General features: G+C 45.4%; 1 long non-coding RNA gene across 2 annotated transcripts; it reads right to left on the bottom strand.

Moving 5' to 3' along the window:
• Positions 1 to 482: 482 nt before the first annotated feature.
• LOC142568382 (uncharacterized) lies at positions 483 to 4303 on the bottom strand. Of its 2 annotated transcripts, none has more exons than XR_012825426.1 (3): positions 3936 to 4303; positions 3050 to 3176; positions 483 to 690 (listed from the first exon to the last, which is right to left on the bottom strand). It is a non-coding gene; the product is annotated as an uncharacterized LOC142568382 (long non-coding RNA). The 2 variants fall into 2 exon arrangements; XR_012825425.1 differs by having other exon boundaries at positions 484 to 690; positions 3063 to 3176; positions 3936 to 4302.
• Between the last annotated feature and the right edge of the window lie 17549 nt (positions 4304 to 21852).

Below are 21852 nucleotides of genomic sequence, written 5' to 3'. Positions count from 1 at the left end.
AAGAAAAATAACACCACAAAGCTTACTAATCCCCGTCTCTGTGCCAGAAAGAGATATCACAGTTCTGCAGACTCCATCTGCTGTCTAAAGTCAACAAACTTTATATATGAATTTACAGCTTACATGAAATTGTTGCAATGTTTGAGAGTTTCACACATCTAATCATAAATTAGTGATTGTATATTAGAGCAGCATATGGTATCTCTAATTTGCCAGATTAAATTATGGTATTAGGTCCAACAGAAATGTGATCTCATTTTTTAGTTATGAGTAAGATTTGTTAACCTTACTGCTCTGTTTCTTCAAAATTTGCAGTTTTCATGAATTCGTATCAAAAGCAGACTAGTTGTCTGAAAATGTTTTATCATGGTACTGTGCTACGTGAATTATGCTTTTTCAAATGACATGTTTACTTTGATGCAATGATATTTCTTTATACCTTGCTGAAAAACTGCACAGTATTCACGAGATATGAATAAATAAATATTAAGTGAAGAAGTAAACAAATAAATATTGCGGTTTGTCTTATCATTCCACCACCAGCATGACCTGTATGGAGCTTTGGCTACTGCTCACATGTTGCAAGTTCATTCTTACATGATCACCTGCTATTTCACTTCCCAGGAAAGGAGCGAGGAAAGGCTAGTTTTTGGCCTCATTTGGTCCGTCTAGTAACAGCGACGCTGGAGCCTGGAAAATACAATTGAAATTAATTTTCAAAAGGTGTAATGAACATTCAGCCATAATGTATTAGCAGGCACAAACATGCCACAAATATCTATATAGTTGTAGCATTATGCTAAGTTTCATTTCAGTATTTCAGAAAAAAATTATAACAGAAAAGTGGCAGAACACCCCACCTCCCCACCACTCTGCCAAACAGTGGCAGTTCTTTTGAGAATCATTTTTGACAATATCTTTACTTTCCCAAGATACTGTGACATCAGCACTGGGCCAATGTGCCTGGCAGTAGAATATCATTGCTGATGACAAAAAGCATCTCCAAACGACAACAGCCTAGTCACACATTAATCTCATCTTGCAATGACAACACATTCCCCATTTATAAGATAAGCAAGCAGGAACACCCATGAGCTAAGAGTCCTATACAGACGTCACACTGTGCATAGGAAACAAATTTTTTGAAAAGAAGGGAATGACCTACTGGCTTCTATTGCTGAGCGGTAGACAAAATTAATATTCCATCCGCTGTTAGCCATAGTTGGTATGTACTATGCTTAATATGCCAATAATAAATTTCTCACATGGAGCTTGAGCAATCATGATGATGCATGTAAGTATCCATTGTATGGGGAACAATAATGTTTTAAGTTGTTTTCGCAAATTATGATGGATAACTGCCAATTAGTGGTATTTGGAACACAGTCGCAGTGTCACTGTCAGATACAATGGACACAGTATATTCGTGCTTTTTGAGTTATTGAAACAATTAGTTTCTAATCTAGTACAGGTATGTACACTGATATGTATCCTAAACGCAATGATAAGACTTCCCAATTGCAATTGAAAAGTTAATTCAGTTTTAATTAAAAAGGGTCCTTGCAACATGGCATGTGAAAAACAGAAAAAAAAATTATACTAATCATGTCTCTTTGAAAATTGATTGCATAACTGCTCTGTAGGTCAAGCAGAAAATTTAACAAGAAATAACATGCCTAAAACTAGTTGCAACAAACAAATTTGTTCCTACGAAGGTTGCAGACAATTCAGTAAACAGATTGTGACCCAGTCTTTTTATGTGGCATTCCTCAGCGAATTTGTTGGTCAATTGGTTGCCGCAGCTGAACAAAACAGATGAACAGTCTAAATCTGGCGTGCAGCCCCAGTCCCATCGGTGCATGGTCAAGTGGGACGAACATACTGATCCGGGGAGTGAATTATGGTGCTGTCTTAGGCACGTGTTGAGGCACCGGCCAATCTGCTGCATGTACATTTGACCAAATATACACATGATCACAAGAATAGACTACACTACCTCTGACAGACACAAGACAAATTTAGTGGTATCTAAGCAAGCCTTTCTTGTCGGGGTGCCTATATACACAGCAGTGTGCAAGAGAATTGAGAAAGGCAAGCAGGCAAGGGAGGCTGGCTCGGTGAAAGATACCACCAAAATTGGCGTGTGTGTCACAGGCAGCGTACTGTATCCCTTTCACATGTGGTCAAGTGTACATAGGGCAAACTGGCCGGTATCGTATGTGTATAAGAGACCACCATATTTCATTCAAAAGACCAGTATGGTCATCCAACTTGGCCGTACATTTCCACAACGGGGCTTCATGTTGGATTACAATCGTTCATCTGTTTTCATCCACTGTAAAAATTGACAAGTGAAATCGATGAGGCATACCACATATATAGTAAGACATGTGGGTGAGCCGCCATTTTTAATGCAACAAACAAAAAAGGCATCCTGTGTAGGTCACAAGGTATCCATATCAGTCTGTGCCTATGTACTACTGAAGTAAATGCAGCATAGTAAATACTGCCCATCATATTAATTTTCAAGAAATTCAAGCTCACCAAATGTGTATTTCGCAGTGGCTGTTACTAAGGGAACAGAGAAGTAACTGTAAAGATATCAATGATAAACAAAGGTGTGCACACTACGTGCTTAGACCTGTGACATATTTAGTCCACTACACTTCGAATTCCTACATGCACAGAAAACTGCACGAGATTGTAGCACAAACAGAAAAAAAAATATGCAAATAAGGGGTACAGCATAGGAAATAGTTTTCAAAGAATAAAACCACAATAAAAAGTCATAAATACACTACGTACAAAGCAAAAATTATATTTAACTTGCAGGTAAGCAACTTACGCAAAAGAAATACTAAACATCAGGAAATGTTAGGTATAGTTTTATACAGAACACAATAATGTGGGCATAATGGCTATGCACACAAATAAGTAGCAAGTTCAATAAGGTTGCATAAATATTTAGTCTCTTTAGTAAGCTGCAGTATGAAATGTGTTGACAAAATTCACCATGAATGACACCAAGCCCCCTTTTTGGAACACATACATTTCATACACACCTGGCATGACCATCCAGATCACACGCCATGCTGCTGCAGCCATATATCCACAGGGTCTGCATTTCTGGGGGCTCCTCGATCTTGTAGTTTATGTTGTGGGTCACGGCCTCGCCACTACAAAATGAGGTCTATGTTAGCTTATAGCAGTGGCACAATAAAGCTGTGATATCGTGAAAACATGCAATCAGCAACTAAAAGGGTCATGAAAACAATGTCTGCACTAATGTGGAAAGAGAGCAAATGCTTGAAATTATCGAATGTCATGACAATAGGGACCTCTACATCAAATAATGTTTTGGACGCGCCGCAGCAGCAGATTACAATCTAATCTTAATGTTTTTTTCCATTACTTAGTATAGGCAACGTTCCCCTGTCATGTTTAGTTAAGTCAGTTATGTCAACACATCTTGTCTTGGAAATAAAGCTGTACTAGTAGCAAGCTGTGATTGGCTTACATTTTTTCCCTAGAACTGTTCGTTAGCCAAAAACCTCGTAAGCAGAGATTGTGTACAACGTCGAAGCATATATAAGTGAAGAAACGTCATTGAAGAAAGAATAGATGAAGAGGTAGACGGGTCGTTACTATGCAACTTTAGCAGACAGGCGGGAGCTCACGCACAGCTGCACAAGGTGAACACGATTTCCGAAACTTTTCTCAGCGGAAGCAAACTCTTATCAGGATTATCAATTCCGCACTGTGGCAATAGAGTTGCGTACACAATTTTTACAACCAGCGCGTAGCAAGTATCAGCACAGGGTTCACTGTTGACGTGGGTGTTCCACTTGCTACGTTCGCAAGGCACTCTATACAGACACGGGAAGCACACACAACGCGGATGAACGCACGTGTAGTTGGCGAGCACGATTGCTTACCGTTTCAACAGTACGGCGAGGTCGAAAGGCGCTCTCCAAGTTTCCAGTGATGCGTCTGCGATGTTACTTGCAGCAAACAAGCCGCTGGGTAGTGGACGAGCTGAGGCACGCTAATAATACGCATTACTTCTTTGCGCCGTCCACCAAGCTTTCCACGACAACCAGCGGAGACAAAGGGAACGCACTCCACGGCATGAAAATCGTTGGTCCACATTTAGCTGGCGCGCCACGCATACGGCGTGCTTACAGCGAGACTCAAGCCATCTTCTGGCACTTTCGTGCTCGCGAACTACGTCTCATTTCATTACAGCAAACCTAGTAACACACGATCAAACAAACACATCGATGCAGCTCGCACAACAACCGTTGAAGACGGAGCAATTACAACACGCCGTATCTTCGTATTCTACCTGTCGCGTTGAATACGAAAATACCGGCGCTGCCAGCGCCGTCTGTATAATAGTGCGGCTGTTGTGGCCTCCGTGATTCCTACAATAATACCCACTACAGCAGGTTTTGTGCCGTTTTGGGCCGAACTACATACATATGTTGCTAGGCAAGAAGAAACATTGACATGCTCATATTGTTTGCTATAGTTTAGGGCAGAAATAAATTACATGTAGTATTCTTGCTTTTGAATCGCTTATGCCACATGTAGTCACCAAAAAGCATGGCCTTCAAGATCCGGACAATTTACCCTGCGTAAGCTATATTGCTGGGGTGTGATTTTAACGATTTCAACCTCGGTCACTGGCCTTAAAACCCTAACTGACTTTATGCGCAGCCGTTACCTGCACTACATGCGCCCTCACTTCGTTTCTCATTGAAGTAACTTCCTGCTGTCGTTTAAATGTAGCCCAGAAATTGTCCACACAACCTCGGAGGTACACACGTGCAGTGTGTGATGTTTCCGTGCGCTTGTGTCCGTCGCACAGCAACATAATTTATATACGATGATTTTTAATTTTACCCGTGAGGCACAGGTTACGCTTATGTGTTCCCTATCTTGCTTTCGTGGCGATGTGCTTATCATGCGCGGATCGCGCTCATGTGGTCCGTGACTTTTCAAGATTCCTTGAAAAAAAAAATCGTTTCTGCAGCGTGCATTTGTCGCATTTGAGTGGTGTGTGCCAGAAATGTGCGGCGGCGTTCGATGTGTTTCCGCCCCAAGTGCTGCAGTCACTGCATGCCAGCAAATAGATATGACGCGATTGCTAAGGCGCAGTTTTGCTTAGTGTTTCTTGGTATACATCTTTGTGATTTGCCTGCATATGCGATATAAACCACAATGCGCGCTTCCGTTATATTTCTTTGGTTTTCCTAATTTCGATTAGTGTGATGTTTGCCTTCGTCAATGAGTGTCTTTTTAACGATGCTCTTACTTCATAGTAAAAAACCTCGGAAATGCAGATTGCAAGAACCAGCGTCTTCCAGTGCCTTCCAGTGTGAAATCAGCGCGTTGTTATTTTTTTTTTTTTTAAGCACTGGATCGCACTGGGTACGCTGGCGCTCGCTGGGACTCACTCGAGACCAGTGAGAACGCTGGATAAGAGCTGGGCAATGCTGGGTCACACTGGAAGAGACGGTCGCATTGGAAACTGCGCTGGTTGTGTTTGTGCCGCGCTGGCTCCAGTACGCATAGACGAGCGCTGCTGAATATTAAATGCTTTATACAATTTCATCACTTCATACTAGTCTCTTGTCCTAAATAACGCTATATCTTAGGGTCATAGAACTATTTCGTGTCGCAGCATGGAATAAAGGTGCGTGAGCTGCCTTGTTTATTCCTGCACATGTGACAATGAAAATCACTTTCGTTTTTTGCATTTTGCCTTTTGACAAGGCGGATAGCTAAATTCTTGAACGAAACCATGCAAACGCAGGGGACGCCGCTTTTTTAGTAGTTCGCACGTAACATATGATTGGGAGTTATCGCCATTGTCGCAGTGTTGTGGAGTGGACATGAAATCCAGAAGTCGTTCAGACGCGCTCGAAGAGACCCCGAGTTCGAAGCCTACCGCTGCTTGATATTATTGCACCGATAACAAGGCTGAGGCGATTCGTGCGCTTCCACTTTCCCTATTGTACTAAAAAGAGTTCTGAGGCTCAAATACACACATTTTAGCTTTCGCCAGCTACCCGCGCCGAGATCAGTCCCCACCGAAGCTTAGGCATAGCGTATCCGCCGAGTCCGTCTGCACGCTATCGGCGCGTCTAACCTCAAGAATCAAGGAGTCTAACAAGGATAAATTACTTTATATTTCAGATTTCGCATCGGTGCTTTTAAATAAACAATTTTTTCATGTCTACAGTGCCAGCACAAGAAGTGAGGAGCGCCGATGTGACGCGTCATAAACGCAGGTATATGTGCTGTCGCCGAAGGCTCCCAGCACTAGCCTGCGCTTCTCTGACGAAGATATATGACTAGACAGGCGTGTAGACTGAAATACATCACTGAACTAAGAAAACATAGCATACCCCTCGCGTGAAGAACAAGAAACGGCTATCGAAATCGGCAGTAACAGCCCATTCATGCAACGTCCCGGGTCGGTGGTTCATTTAGGACTTTTTTCGAAGTTAAAATACCAATCGCAAGTGAAAGTCGAGGTTATGGCACTTCCGAGCACACTATTGAATACGGAAAGCAAATTTTTCTTTGTGGTACAGGCGTGAGCTTTAGTTGCTGGGCGATAGCGCATCTACCACGTCTGTGCAAGACTTCTCTCTGTGAAACTAAAAGTGCTTCTCGATTTTGGTATGCTAAATTATCCGCCCGTGTTCGTATGCTGGCGTGGCGTAGCGGTAGTGATCCAGGCTGGGGATCTGCAGGTGCGACGATCGAATCCTGTCAGAGCACTTCTGTTTTTACATGTTCTTTTTTTTTCGTTTTTCATTGCACTAAAACGCTCTCTGTTGCTTTCTCTATTCAAAAAATGCATACGATGTCTAGGCACCGCGTATTTAACGCGCTAGAGCTGTTTTTCGCGCCAGTAACCAGCGCCTCCCAGTACGCCGCGCTTGCCCAGCGCCCCATGCATCCAGCGCGCGGCACTGGACCCATAATCCGGCGATGCACTGGATACTGGGTACTGTTTATAGAGTGAAAATATAGAGCCGTTCTTAGACAGGCCGCACTTTAGCTTCTTTAATGTCCTATAAACGTTCCTTTATAGAACTCAGTACATATGCCATATGATGGCACATTTTTAGAACGGGAATGGAGAGCCAGTCTAGAGACAGGCCGCATTAGAAGTTCCGAAAACGTTCTATGAATTTTTCTATAGAATTTGGTGCATAAGATGTCAACACGACCTCTATAGAATTATTATGGTGGATGTAGAGCCATTCTATAGACAGGCCGCATTAGAAGTTCTGAAAAGGTTCTATAAACATTTTTTCTGTAGAATTTGGCACATAAGATGTTAATACGACCTCTATAGAACGTTTCTGAAAACGTTCAATAAAAAATTTTCTATAGAATTTGGTACATAAAATGTCAATACGACCTCTATAGAACATTTATGGAGGGTGAATGGAGAGTCGGTCTATAGACAAGCCGCATTAGAAGTGTTAAAAATTTTCTATAGACATTATTTTATAGAATATTGTACATATGATGACAATAAACCCTCTATAGACTGCTTATAGAGCGTGAATGGAGAGTCAGTCTATAGAAAAGCCGCATTAGAAGTGTTAAAAACTTTCTATAGACATTATTTTATAGAATTTAGTACATATGATATTAATACACTCTCTATAGAACATTTATAGAGAACGAATGGAGAGCCATTCTATAGACAGGTCGCGTTAGAAGTTTTAAAGACATTCTATAAAAATTACTTTATAGAATTCAGTACATAGGACGTCAATACACCCTCTATTGCACATCTATTGTGTGTGAAATGACTTGTTTCTATAGAAAGGTTTCTATAGACTTCTTATAGAGATTCTATGCAGACGACTCTATAGATCGCGAGTTCCTATAGAGTCCCTTTTGACTCCATAAGAACTCATTAGGAGTTCTAAAGGAACTCTAAATCCATTTTCATAAGGGCACATTTACCCATGTCCTCACGGATTCGCGTGCTGCAATTCGGGCTTACGAAAGCGGCAACGTATCGAAAGAGGTAGCGCATATACTACTAGCAAGCTCAAAAGAGTGCAAACGATGCCTCTCCTGGTTCCCCGCTCACATGGGGAAAGACATTCACCCGCAAAAACCCAACCTCAATGAAACGGCCCACGACCATGCGCGAGAACTTGCCCGCCGCGACGGTCCCACGGCCTCCGAGGGGCTGGACATTCAGTTTAATGACCCGCTACTCACTTACCAAGAAATCACCTCACACTATCGAAAAGGCAGAATGAAATACCCGCTCCCGCACGCCAAACTCGAGCGCGCGCAGGCGGCCGCGTTTCGAATGCCGCAAAGCCGTACTCGTATCCGTCACGAGGCCTATTAAGCCACTACAATTCAGAAATCCCGGCAAATTGCCCAGACTGGCCAGAACTCTATTGCTCTCTCTCGCACATGCTTTGGCAATGTACCGCGTTACCAGAAGGCCCTCTCTCCAGTGAGATTGAATGGGAACAAGCCCTCAAAAGCCCGGACCTCAAACTCCAACTCAAGGCCGTGCAGAGGGCCCAAGAACTGGCGGAGCGTCACCACGTTCCCGTCCCGACTTGCGCGTCGCCTACGGTTTCGGCCCAAGGAGCTCCCCGCGTGCGATCTCCAATGGCTTAAATCCCCTCAGGACCTCAATAAAGTTCTTGACTGACTGACTGACAAAGACTTAGAGTTCTATTGGTATTAAAATGGCTCGCACGTTCGACCAACGTCATTTTCGCGAGCATATCTTCGACAATCGTGATTGCACAATGAAATTCGACAGTTATACTTGTAAGAGGTTTGATTAGATTTTTAATCGTGATAGGTTAGCGGGACTGCAACGCTATGTAGACTATGTGTCCATAGAGATTAAATAATTCCAGCAATTGATAAACTGCCGATTTCATGCCTTACGTCACGCCAGTCGTACATACTTCGACCCCCCAATTTTGACAGAGGGGGAGGAGGGCAATGCCTCCCCCCGTGATAGATAGGTCTAGGCACGGAAAAGAAGTGCCGTGTTCCCCAATAAGCAACATGGTCTACGCACGGTTGAGCACGCCGCAATACAATAGCACACGAGGGCAGTCACGTGGTTTTATTTAATATTTTCTGGGCTTTCTTTAAACGCCGGAAAAATATCACCACGCAGCGTGTACGTTGCCACGAAAAAATTTGATCTGTCGTTCTGGAATGCCCTCTACAACGTAAGGAAACGCACGGCCCTAAAGCGAATATTAATAATTTTCTATAATTTCTCTTATTTAATTAACTTGGTAAACGCAATATGAAAAACATCCTAAGGAGCACCGCATGACGGCAAACCACATATCATTGGTTTCATTCAGTAGCAGTTAACCACTTTTTTAATTGATTGTTTAGCGTGCTATTGCCAACGCCAGTCGTCTCCTTTCGAAATCTGAACGTAATTACTCTATTAAAGAACGGGAATGTCTTGCCCTTGTCTGGGAGGTTTCGAAATTCCCTCCTTACTGGTATGCCGACCTTTCCTTGTTGTCACAGACAATCACGCGCTGTGTTGGCTTTGTTCACTCAACAACTGGACGACTCGGTCATTGGGCGCTGTGCCTTCAGAAGTATTCTTACTCCGGTGCCTAGCAGTCTGCCCACCTCCATCTGGACGCGGGTTGCTTGTCCCCCTATCCTGTTGACCCAGCAGATGTATCATACATCGAGCCTACTCTGTGCATCATGTCTATGTCTAAGTTTCTCCAGATTGGTGAAGAATAAGGTTGTGATGCTTCCGTGCGATCGCTCATTGACCGTCTCGAATCGACATCTAACGACGCGTCACTGCGCAGGTTCATCCTCTTGAATGGCGCACATTACCGTCGTAACGCTCAGCCAGATGGCCCATGGCGGCTTCTCGCTGTACCCAAGCATCTGTGTTCCGCGATCCTGCACGAACTTCACGACGAACCAACAGATGGTCACCTTGGCGTATCGCGCACGTATACGACCGTGTCCGGCGCCGCATCTTTTGGCGCGGTCTCGCCTGGTCTTTGGGACGTTACGTGGCCTCCTGCGACAAATGCCAACGTCGGAAACGACCTGCCGAACTCCCTGCTGGACTGCTTCAACCGCTCTCCATCCCGACCAAACCATTGTTCCGTGTTGGTTTAGACCTTCTCGGTCCTTTTCCCGAGTCAAAATGCGGCAACAAGTGCGTCGCCGTTGCCAAAGAATATGCGACCAGGCATGCAATCACTAGAGCGCTCCCCACCAGCACTGCCACGGATGTTGCCAATTTTTGACTACACGGTATTATTCTACACCATGGCACCCCTCAATTTCTCACAGATCGAGGTCGCGAATTTTGGTGCCGTGTAATCGACGATATTTTGCGCTCCTCCACAACGCAGCACATTTTGACCACTTCCTACCATCCCCAAACAAATGGCCTCACCGAATGCCTAAATAGCGCCCTCACGGACATGTTCTCAATGTATATTTCATCTGACCGCCGTGACTGGGACCTCGCGCTACCTTACGCGTAACCTTCGCCTACAATTCGTCGTGTCAAGACACCGCCGGTTATTCATCATTTTATATGCTCTATCGTCGTAAACCGACGTTACCACTCAACGCCCTCCTTCCGGCTGCTACAGCGCCGCCAAGGGAATGTGCACGTGATGCCATCGCTCGTGCTGATGACGCGCGTCAGATTGCCCGCACTCAGCTGTCGGCCTCGCAAGCCACTCAGAAGTGATTTTATGACAGCCGACATCGCGACATTTGTTTGTGCCTTAGTTCTAATGTGGTGTGCATTCCGCCGAGTTGCCTTGTCAGAGAAGTTGTCTTCTCGGTAAACGGGGCCTTACCGAATCGTCAGCCAGGACAAGGACATCACCTACGAGATTGTTCCTGTCTCACTGACTGTGCAACCTACGATCGGTCCCAGTGACACAGTTCACGTAAGCATACTGAAAGCATGCCGCCATCCTAAAATCACCGTTTAAAATGCACTGAGACGGCGCTCTTACCGGCGGGGGTAATGTTACGCAGCCAACTCATTCCGAGAGACATCCTGCTTGGAGCAGACGACAATGACGACGGGCCTGTCTGGTGGACAGGCTGTCCACCATCTTGGTTGCTGCTGTGTAACTCGTTTTAAATACACTGTAAATAGTCACGCCTCGTGTCGTTTCACGTAAAAATATCTGACCGAATTTAACCTATAGGCCGATGGTGCCCATGCGGTCAAACAAAAAGGCTCGGGCATTATCATAGATTTCTTTTCCACATCTGGAGGATGCAAGATTTTTCAGAATGAGGTCATGTGAGCCGTTGTCGTAATCCAACGCCACAACGCTCTTGTTTCAGCTGTACTCGGACCATCCACAACATCCTCCTTAAGTTGTAGGATCGACTATGTCCTGCGCAGACAAACCTGGTCCACAGCCGAATAAGGAAGATTTGGTTCGCTTCGAGATAAGACGGGAAGCACATAAGAACTACGTGCTCGAAGTGCTTGCCGATAACGGAAGTCAGGGAAACGGGTTTGAGATTTTGGAGGGACAATGGTTTCCCGGGTTTCGAAATTCAGGTAATATCGGCGTGTCGCCATTTCTGTGGAAGCGTTCCGTTTTCCAATAGTCGTTGTAATATGCAGTGAGTTGCCGTACAGCCTCATCGCAGAGGTTGCGTAGTAGTGCATAATGAATGCCGCCTGCTTCGGGCGACCTTCAGGCCAACGGTATTGTGTGCGTTGGGTTGAGAAGTGCTCTGAGGAGGGACCACGTTTTCTATGTACTCAGTTTGCCATTAAGGCGGTCGCAGAGGTTGTGTCAATTGTTATTAGTGAGGATGGTGGCGTATTCTTCCGCTTCTGCTGTGATCCGGACAATTTCTTGTTTCAGCTTATGGTTGTGCCGCTGCCTCTTCCATCGTTTGGTCAGGCCTCTTCGAGCATCCCATAGGTGGAGAAGATTTCTGTCAAGATCCTGTGTCTGCGTTTTTGCAGTGAGTTGCTTGGTGGCAGCGCTAAATTTTCTTGTAGCTGTTGTGTCCAATCGTGTAGAAATGGCGTGACGTGTTGTTGAGACTTGGTTCTGCTGCGCCGGAAAGCGTCCCACTTGGTTACTTTAATTGCAGTTATTGGGTGCGTATGGCCACCAGCTGGACTTCTGTGGCTATAATGCTGTGGTCCCAATGCCCAGGTTCTCAATTAGATTGTTCCAGGAGCATTTAGTCAACCCTTTCACCATTGTTAGGTCGGGGCAAGTATCCCTGCTTACGCTGTTACCCGTTCTAGTTGGTGTGTCTCGGGTTCTGTCACAAGAATGAATCGATGAAGGCTCATGGCGTGGGCTAGACGATGACCTTTGGGACTTTCTGTTTGGTACCCCTAGGCAAGGTGGGACGCCATGAAATCTCACAGAATGATCAATTTTCTGGCTTGTTTGCTGACGGCCGAAAAAAGTTGTCCGAAGTTGACTCGTCGCGATTTAGGTGAACTGTAGATATTAAGTTTAAACAAGCTGGTTCGATATCGATTCCTGTGTACAATTTCTAAGAGCACATGCTAATCGGGAGATCGCGAGACGCGTGTGGGTGACGCATGGGCGCGATTCATAGCCGCCGCCGCCGCCGCAGACAGACCTCTGCTCATGCAGCGCTTGTTTCAATACAGACGACGCGCGCTACTCTGGCGCCATCTTGTACCCACCGTCGCCGTGGCGATACGCTTTTGTTTTCATGCTTTCGTTCTACCAACGACGATGCGGCACCTCGTCGCGGGGAAATCGTGCCACCAGCGTCAGAGGCGACAACACCCAAGGAAGCCTCACATGGAGCCTCACTCGTAGCCGCATGCCATCGCCCCTTGCAGACGCAGCAGTGCCCGTCACATGCGCTGGTATTGTGGACTGACCCCAGCACCTGAGGCCGCGGACGAACGCAACCCTTCCCATCTCACGGCACACTGCCGCCGGCACGCCGACGCTCAACGCTCGAACGGGCGCCAAACAGCTGCGATCTAAAAAGGAATAAATACAGTAATCAACAAACTAAAGAAAACTACCCGATGCCACTAACCAACTCGGCCGAGAGTGCGGCCCAGGAGCAGCTATAAATCCGATACATTAAAGAGTTTGGGTGAAAGACGTTCATTCAAAAGTGCCACATACGCAGTGCAGTTGTGGCGCGGCCTCTTGAAACGTCCGGTTGCTGTTCTTGAGCAATGTCGCGACGAGGTTCGATTCCGCTCTGCATGAGAGAAATTTATGGATATTTTTCATCATTGTAGAGCTGCACATTCCCAAGTGGCACACACCTCGTTACCCAAGTGGGCGTCAACGATGCTCATTGAAGAACGACAGGCACCGACTGGTACATACCAGAATCCAAGTTGACACCAAAGAGGTTTACTGAAGACCAGCACAGACTGAGTGGCATATACCCAGTGTTCCAAGTCAGTGTCACAAATTTTCTTCGAACAGTGGTACCTACCTACCCAGTTCCGCATCTACTGTCACCTATGTCAGTACGAAAGAGGTTCGTTCAACAGCAGCACGTATACACACATTGTCACTTACTGACTCAGGTAGGCGGGAAAATGGTTAGATATACACATATATAGAAAGCTAGAGCGATACTTACTCCACAGAAAGCATCATGATCGAAGCCCACTAAAAAGTGTCACCGATTTAAAAAGCGCAATCACAGCAGCAGATAGAATATACCACGAGCAGCACACAATAACCATAGCTTTCGAGCAGTGCTTTGTCATCCTTGGTCTTGACTTATCCTGTGTTCTTGCGCTGTTCCAAATGCAACACGTATCGTCTAGATCGTGTCGGCACCCTGATTCAGTCCGTATAGCTTATACTAAGAAGCTAAATAGGCTGGAATACATGTATCGCTAATAATTTCCAGCCCAGTCCTTCGAGAACCTTATCAGGACCAATTTAGTCGCCAACAACATGAGGTAGTTTATTTATTTATTTATTTATTTATTTATTTATCAAAAACCTTACAAAGCCCCTACGTGGGGATTGAGTAAGGGGAGCATAGAATCAAGTAAGCACGTACAATCTAGTAACAATATAAAAAGGAAACACCAGCCAAATGCACCGCCTAAAATATAGAGAAACATATTAGCTACATACAGCTGTATACAGTGAGTAGAATCAGTTAAACGAGTTTAGTGAGTGCCTGAATTTTTCGCGGTCAGCTTCCACAACTATGTTATCGGGGATGCTCTTCCAGAGCCGAATGGCACGTGGAATTGCAGGCGAGTAAAATGCTTGTCTTTTACCATAGATTCGCGTGAAACTATGATAACTGTGCAATCTGTGCGGCGTTTGCGATAACGTTTCTAGATGTAGGGGAGCGTTTGTTAGTATGGTGCGCGTATTCATGTAGTAATGACAAAAGGCAAAATGTCCCGACGAATTCTTAGCAGCTGAAGTGAAAGGTGAATCTTTATTTGAGTTACGCAAGAACGGTAGTCATATTTCCGGGAAATGAAACGTGCGGCTCTATTTTGCAATATTTCCAGCATATCAATTACGTAATTTTGGTGGGGAGACCAGACTGAAGCGGCGAACTCAAGTCGAGCGCAAACAAATGTTTGAAATGCCAGTTTGCGGATAAGTGTAGGTGAGTTTCGAAGGTTACGTCGCAGGTAACCCAGTGATCGAGAAGCACTGGCACAGATGGTGGCAATGTGAGAAGTCCAGGAGAGGTTTGTTGAAAGATTTACGCCTAGATATTTAAATGATGTGGTCCGACATAATGGTACATTTTGAATACAGTAGGAATAGTCCAAGTTGGTGCGTTTGCGGGTGAAGGACATCACGTTACATTTTGATGAATTTAGAGCCATAAGGCCCGGTGTCACACCAAATAGTAATTTGGTTAGGATCCTTTTGGAGGATCAGGTATGCATCAGAGCTGTTAATAGAACGATATATAATGCAGTCGTCAGCGAAAATGCGCACGAATGATGATATGTTATTGGGTATGCCACTAATGTATGTCAGAAAGAATAAGGGACCAAGAACGCTTCCTTGTGCTACTCCGGATGGAACATCTGAAGGGGGCGAGGAGAAGCTGTTAGCGAAAGTAAACTGCTTCCTGTTATAAAGAAAATTTCGAAGCCGGGGTAGAGTTAGTGAATCAAGTTGTAATTATGATAACTGTAAAAACAGGCGAGAATGGGCTACGTGGTCAAAAGCCTTAGAAAAATCCAGAAAGATGCTGTCAGTTTGAAGGTTTGAGTCCATGTTAAAATGGAAATCTGTCGTAAATTCAAGCACTTGCGTTTCGCACGACAAACCTCTCTAAAACCATGTTGATTAAGAAAAAAGTTCTTCGATTATAGATGATAGTAAACATGAGATGAAATAATATGTTCCATCATTTTATAGCATATGCACGTTATCAATATCGGTCGGTAGTTCTAAGCCAAGTTTTTGTCAGCGTCATTGAAAATGGGTATAACTTCGGCTGTTTTCCAATCTTGGGGTATCTGACCTGTCATTAAAGATTGATGAAAAGTGTGGAATAAAAACTTGCCAGATACTGAGACTGTATTTTTCACCATTAATATTTATTCAATCATTCGGATGTCTTTGGATCGCGCACAGAAAAATGCACACGAATAGTCTTCTCTGACGTAAAACTATCATACTCAATCTCTCTGCTGAATCAACTAGCCCAGATATATGCACACGATTTGCCTTTGACGAAAAATTACCGCAGCTACAGCATGAGCCAGCCTTGCATAAACTGCCTTGCGTCTGCAATTGTTTGGCATGTGCTGCACTATTACAGCCACCACGTGCTGATTGGACCATCTGATATTATCCTCAACCCTGCCATTCCCCTCACGTGTCGCCAAAGGTTGCATATATTCTACGATTTGTTTTAACAATACAGAGGATCAACTTTACCACCTTCTTCTGCACTGTGGATCAAGTTCCACAGCGCTTCATCTTCAATGCTTCTAGACACCGCGCACTTCGTCTCGTGAGTGTTTCTTTTTTTTTTGTTCGCTGCAGTCAGTACCAGCTATTGCAGTCACGCAGCAAAATGTAACGATCATGAATTGTTTCCAGATTAAGCACGTGGTAACCTCCGCAGAGCCCTCAGTCACCAGTTTTCTTGGGGACCATTTGCACAGGCGAGTACCACCTGCTCGAGGACGGCCTAGTGATGTCAATGTCCACTCGGAGTTTCTCTGAAGCAACAACTATTCTAATTGGAACTTACAATCCGTTCGCTGCAATAATGTTTCTGTTTGCTTTAGGTTGAATAGTAACTTTGTAAGATATTTCCAAAGTTGGGCCACCGAAAACAAAAAAAATATCAGAAGCCTTTGCCCAAACAGCTGCGTACATGAGGTTCTCTAAAGCTATACCTTTGAACAAAAAAAAAATTAGTCTGCTTGGATCTGGCTAAACAGGGAGTGCAGAAACTTGTCCATGAATAGGCGCCGACGGGTGGGAGGGGGGGGGGGGGAGAAGAGCGCCCTCCGGAGTTCTCCGGGGGGGTGGCCAGAGCCGCCGCCTCCACGATGCCGAAGAATAGACCCCCCCCCCCCCCATCCTGCACCTACCATGTCATTGCCAGAATTTTGTCACCCACACCATTTGAGGTTTCTTTTCGCTTGCCTCGACCTTTTCACTTAAAATTTTATTGTGGCTAATAGCTTGCTCCATCGCTGTTGGCGCGAACGTGCACGGATTTTAATTCACACTTTGCTTTGCTTCTGCAAATCCTGACAATAGAAGAACAAGCGCATTAGAAGTACCAGTGGCGGCTGCCTCATCCGTATTTTCTCACTTCTACATTGGTTTAAATTTCCACAGTAAACACCAAGGAGATACACAATATACTTAACTATATACACAGCAGAAAGTTTATTGCATTTTTAAAGAGAAGGAGGAAGCCAATTAACAGTTATTTATAAAGGGATGAATAGCCTAGCTCTGGAAAATGAATATGTTGCCGCAGGTTCCCCTCGCTTCAAAATGCTTTGCGTACTTTTTTGACTTTGAAAAAAACCTGAAGACAATAGTGAGCCCTTCGGCAAAGTATTTTATGAACGACGTGTGAAATGCACGTGAATGATATGTGTCTCAGTATCGCTTCCCTTTCCAGTAAGCAAAGCTAACGACTCTATAAAAAAACACTTCTAATAATTTACAACATTTATTAGGGACGGAAAAATCGTCACTTGCATGCAGAGGTCATAAATATACAAGGGGTCCCACGTAACTTGAGCCAAGATCTTAAAAATCAAAGGCGTGTCGGAAGTGAATTGAACCGAATACATACTATTCACATTGGCCTATAGTAACTCAGACATTTTTTTTCTTGTCCCCGTAACTCACTAATAATTAGGTTAATTACCCAACTTTTTTCATTATTGGCTTAGGACCCCAAGTATGATACGCAAATTTGTAGAGCACCTTCAGAAACCACCGATCGAGTGATTTCCGGCATTATACGTCTCACGTAGCCCTTTTTTCTGGGTTGCAAAGAAGGCCCGCGAAATATGAAAAAAAAAAGCCACGTGACGGAGCGGTTTCGCAGTGGTATCGTGCTGCTCTCAAGTGTGCGTTCGGTGAACACGGTCGTCTGCATCGTGACTGGTGACGAGGAAGCGGCAGGGCGTTATTTATCTCCTCGGCAGCTTTCGGCCAGCAGCACGTGTTGGCGCCGTCATCCGACGATAGCCGACCTTGCAGTGGTGCCCGCAAGATAACGTTTAACATAATAATAATATTTGGGGTTTTACGTGCCAAAACCACTTTCTGATTATGAGGCACGCCGTAGTGGAGGACTCGGAAATTTTGACCACCTGGGGTTCTTTAACGTGCACCTAAATCTAAGCACACGGGTGTTTTCGCATTTCGCCCCCATCGAAATGCGGCCGCCGTGGCCGGGATTCGATCCCGCGACCTCATGCTCAACAGCCCAGCACCATAGCCACTGAGCAACCACGGCGGGTAACGTTTAACGTTGAAGAAATTAAGCATAACCGTAAACATCACGCTAATTATGGTCAATCAAATCATCCATCACGGTGAGCTCCCCGTAATCGATTCCGACAGTGCGTGTTTTTTTTAAATCTGAACATTAGACAGCCAAAATATATGCCGCAAGAACCTCATCTTAGTATTTCAGTACTTTACGTTCTAACGTAAATGTACGCGCTGACCCATACGTTATAAAAATACAGAAAATGGATTCAATGCTTTGCCCCAGGCAGCTGTTTTTATTCCTGATGATGCCAGGAAACCGAGCCTGATGCCACCAACGCCCAGCAATCTAATCGGGAGCGCGCACGATGTTGTCGCACAGCTTATATGATGTACCATAGAGCTGAGGTGATACTTGTATAATGTAGGAGAATCGGTTATATAGACAAAAGTGCACGGTTGGGCAGATGTGCTTAAGTTTATGAAGTTTATTTGCACCAAGAAAAGCTGTCCAAGCTTTCACACTTGCTTTATAAGATGCCTACAACACCATCAATATGCCGGCTGCTTTTAACTGCACCAACCAAAACTATTAAACCAAGTATTGACAACATCATTTTATCATTCGAGTGTTCAGATTGGTAACTTCTGGACGACGAGTAAGTTGAGAAGTTGTGTGCATAATTAACAAAAGCTACGTTCATTAAAATTTCAGTAATTGATCTTAGGTGGCTAAATAAAATGAGCACTTTGGAGCCCGCCCTCGAAATTATCCAACCGTGCGAAGAAATTTTGATTAAACATGCTTCTGTAAGAGCCATGCGAACAAAAGTTTTCCAAGTAAACGTTCTTGGAAAGCGTAACTGACGAAGAAAACGATCTGTGAAGTCATATAGAAACAACAGCGCTTCAAGACAGGACAAAAAGGAAGATCCACACACACACTACGGTAACTACTTGAAGCGCTGTCTCTCTGTGATAATGAACTAACTAGCCCGTCAGTCAATCCTTGCAAACCTGTAAAGTCAACCTGAGTGCACTTAGCATTTTCTTATGCCGTTATCCATAGTATGGCCCCGTGACCATCTTCCTTGTCGCCTGTCCGCTTTCGATATTTTTTTTAATTTGAAAGCGCGCCCGTAGGCGTAATACAAAAGATGTTAAAAGTACACGAACAGATTCTACTCGTGGAAAAAATATAGAAGTGAACAATGATGTGGTCCACGAATCCAACGTTCAAGGTCCGGTAGGCGGCCATGCCGAAGGCCTGTTGCCCGGAGCTGGCTGAGACGGTTTAGATGAAGTCCTGGGCACGTACATAGTAGGTGTGTCACTGTCACATTTTTTTTGCTTTTGTGTTACAAAATGGGCACGATGCTCCGTAAAGACCATAATAATGTTGTGGCCAGAGAGCAGTCACAGACGGAGTGAGCGCGACCCCGGCACGTAGCCTTCTTAACGTAACCTGCTATCGACCGGTTAACCCACCAGGCAGGTCTGACCCACACGGAGGCATAAGCAGTGGCGCAGCAACAGGAGGGGGGGGGGTGCCGGGGGCCCCGGGTGCTAGTGGCCAGTGGGGGGGGGGGGCAGTGTCATATAAGCTTGAAGACACCCCTCTTTCCGCCGGCTTGACTGGGCGCAAATTGCAAAGAATGCTCCGGTATCCAGTAGTCCGAGGTCATGCACCCGATGCGTTTCGCTGCAGAATTGTCGGCTGCAGCTCTATCAACACCCCACGAAACAATTGCACGAATGTGCGGGCTAAAAAAGCTTCATTCGCGAAATGGTCGCTAAACTACTCGCCTTAGCGGAACGTTTCATGCGGGGTGCGCTCGTGCTGTGCGTTCGTGCTGGGAGCAGGAGTCGCTAAACATACAGTGAGGCGTTGTAAGGCGTTGGGGCTCTTGGGTCCCTCTTCCGTTCAGAACGCGCAGCGAAGACGGAACAAAGACAGCAGCAAGAGGGCGTTCAACCAGCGCGCCCGGCGCTCGCGTTTACGGCGAAACGTTCGTTGAGAGCGACGTTGCATAAGTGGGGCCGTCAAAAGTCGCGAATGAGATTCTGTGGATCGTCTTCAGACTCGGTTCGGCCGAAGAGTTACAGGGGCTGGAATAGGGGGCGTGTGCCGAAGGCGCGGCCGCTCGCGTGTGCTTCTGCGATGCAACCGCGAGGCGGCGCTGGCGGTTGCTTACACGTACTTTGTCTTTGGCATAGCACGCGTCCAACGGGTGTGCTATGCGTTTCGCGCTAGAAACGCGAATTTGCAGTGATTCTTTCGGTTCATAAATTAGTATATCCGGTCTGCAATGCGTTCACTTGCATGCTACAATGGCAGTGACGATACTTTAGTATATCTCCGCCTTTCATCAGTTTTCGGTGCTTTAACATTGCCCTTAGAAGCGAAAAGACCAAGGATTTGATGCCATGACCCTGAAAGAGGCTGAAACATAATAACCAGTCCATGGTCACAAGTAACTGTTTTGTCAGCCTCAGGAGTGTAGGGGCGAAGATCAACGAACCCGTCCACTTTACCAGAGCCGCTTGCAACAGCAAAGTTTTCTGCAAGCTTGATCTCGTCGGCAATAAGGCCACCATGGCACTCAAATTCAGTCATCTCTTGCATTTTTCTTGATATGAAAGAAAGCACTGCTGCATTGAATCCAAATCTGCTTTCGTATTTCTTCATATACTTCCTGAGACAAGTGCGGCTAGGCAGCACAAGTATTTTTTTGTTTTCGTACATGTTCGTAGAGAGGTGGACTTTTCATGTGCATTATATTCCATTCAAGCATCCACTCTGGATTATAGCCCATCCCTTTGACAGATTTGCGGCTTCCAACCTCAAAACACTGCATGATTGCAACTCTTTGTTTTTGTGGAACCTTTTCGATCTTTTCTAGCACAGTACTTTCTTCAATATCCTCATTCTCCTGCTTCATTTGAGTGATGGTTCAATCCAAACTTTTTACTTTGGCTCTGAGATGTATCGCTGCTTCGGTTCTTGCCCTCAACTTCTTTCCATAATCATAACTGACATTTCGCTTCTTTTCCCGGCACCGTTGATTAATAAGAAGCCTTGTCAAATACTTGCAGGCGACGCACCGCATCTCATTTTCGCTCACGGTACCTTTGCATTGTATACGATAAAAGCCTTCGCTCCATTTTATCATTTTTGAGCAGCTAACATGGGAGAACTCAGTCAGTAACCCCGCTCCTGCGCAAACCTGCATGCTATCAACCTCCTGCAGCACGGACGCTGGATCGCATTTCTCGTCTATCGCCGTGAGTTCCATACCCCGGACCAACACCTGATGGTTGACAGCGGTGCCCTCGCTGTGGAACAAAACAAGCTTCTGAGCATGGGGGAGACTCATGTTCAGCCCTGACAGGCACACGCTATATACGACACTGTTAGCGGCTCTTCACAAAAAACATGCTTTCCCAATTTGTCTGATGGGAGGGTGACGTTTCTGGCATCCGAAGTTCTTGGTAGGCCCGATTCGGCAGATGCGGGTGCCTCTGCTTAAATGTCGCTGGCCTGCGGAACTGTTAGCCGCCTCTTCGAAGGCACGACCTGGGGATCCAGTCGCTTTTTTGGGTTTCTCTTCTTGGGCACGGGCTTGAAGAGATACTTAGGCACGTTCGGGAACTTCGTTGGAACGGCATCGGGCTGAAGGACCGGTCTGCTTCTTTCCAAACGCACCGTCTCACCTTGTATGTTGTGTTCGAAATGACGTAACACAAACTGAGGATCAAAATGAAGCTCGCAAAAAGCGGCGCTCCGTTCAAGGGGCTTGTCAGCTCTTGGGATATTCCTCTGCCACTTCAGAAAAAGCTCCTCGTCCTTGGGCAC

Source organism: Dermacentor variabilis, unplaced genomic scaffold (assembly GCF_050947875.1).
Source record: "Dermacentor variabilis isolate Ectoservices unplaced genomic scaffold, ASM5094787v1 scaffold_18, whole genome shotgun sequence".
NCBI classification, from domain to species: Eukaryota; Metazoa; Arthropoda; class Arachnida; order Ixodida; family Ixodidae; genus Dermacentor; species Dermacentor variabilis.
The sequence above is the reverse complement of the archived record's forward strand: the minus strand, read 5'-3'. Positions and strand labels throughout refer to the sequence as shown.